The following is a 1,579-nucleotide window of genomic DNA, read 5'->3' on the forward strand; positions in this document are numbered from 1 at the left end:
CCCGCGGTAGCCGGGCTGGCGGCGTCTGCAGCCGAGTTGCTGTTCAAACGGGAACAATTGCAGAAAATTCGGGACAGGTATTGATCTGCCTCCCTGGCCTTGCAGCAGTGCCCGTTTGCCTTTTTACTGAGCGCAAAAGTAAATGTTGATCGAGGTTGCCGCATATAAACAAACACAGGCTAAGAGTACTTTTTGGCTTTGGCAGTCTTGGGCTATTTAAAGACAGGCTTTCTGTGGTTTGAGGTGAGTTAACGGCGCCATGAAAAGGCTTTGAAAGCCTTGAGTCTTCACCGGTCTTTAAAACAGTGCAACGTGGGAATAAAGCGGCAAAATATTTTATGTGGACGCAAATATTCTGCTCGCAAATTTAAGTAACCCAAGGAGGTGTTCTCCTTCCCCAGGTCTCACTTTTGCATGCCAATTTGAATGTATTACCAATAAGAACCCTTGCATAAGAATTACAAATGCTTTTCACACGTAAAAGAAAATGCATGAGATTTGATCAGCCAACCCGAACTGCTCCATGTGCAGGTGAGATGCTCCGCTTCCCATCACTGAGGGCCTCCTGGGGAGGATCTCTGGGGTATCAGGGCTGATGCTTTATGAAGAGTGTGATGCAGTTTTTGGGTCAGTGGATCTGAATTTTCCTTCATTTAGCAAGAAAAGATACCATATTTTATTGCAAGGTGGACTTCAGAAGATAAGGCGTCTGCTTTTCAAACCACAAAAATACACTAAGATGTGAAAATGTACAACTCAATCTAAAAGTCTGTCATTCAGCATAACACACAGTGCACATCCCACCTGTGCACAGTGTATATAGCAAAGCACCATTTCCTAGGGCATCACATTTTGTAAAAAAAAGGGACAATGTCTAATTGTACTCCTTACATATTCACGTACAGAAGTATCCTCCCACTTTTCACATCATCTGGGTCAAGAATTTGAAATTTGCTACGTGGTCCTGTATCAGTTCTCATGAAGGAGAGCTGGCTGAAATAGTGCCAACTCCCAGTTTCAGGTTTTGGTCTTGAAAAACAAAATAGCCAGAATCTCCAGCCACTTCTGAAATACAAGCCCATAAATATCCAGCTTTAAATCAAAGGTTTTGCCTTGATATCAACTTTTTCTTGAACTGGTTTACTGAAGGTCAGCTGGGAAAGAGGGGGCAGGTTCTGCTTCCATCTGTGTCTACTGCAGCTAAGTGGGTTTGTAACTGCTTCCCTAATCAGAGGCTAGCCCAGGAGACCATCAAAAGGCATCAAAAGCACCAGAAAGGGAAACTTAACTCCACTCAGAAAAGTGAAATCCAGTGTTACATATTTCTGTAGCTCTGTTTGCACAAAGAGCAGACTCCAAATGAAGCCAAAGCCCCAGTATAAGGCTGCAGCCAGCATCAGGATCGCTGCTTCTCGGACGGGTCCGTCTGCGGGAGTGAGACTGTGTGCAACGGGGGAAGTCACAGCTGTCACTCAGGTGGGCAAAACTGATCTCGGAGCTCACACTGGAGATGATTCAACAACTGGATAGTGTGAAAACTAAATACAACACAGATGGCAACGCACGGCTACACCTTGAG

Source organism: Chaetura pelagica, unplaced genomic scaffold (assembly GCF_000747805.2).
Source record: "Chaetura pelagica isolate M959 unplaced genomic scaffold, ChaPel_1.0 scaffold531, whole genome shotgun sequence".
Lineage (NCBI taxonomy): Eukaryota > Metazoa > Chordata > Aves > Apodiformes > Apodidae > Chaetura > Chaetura pelagica.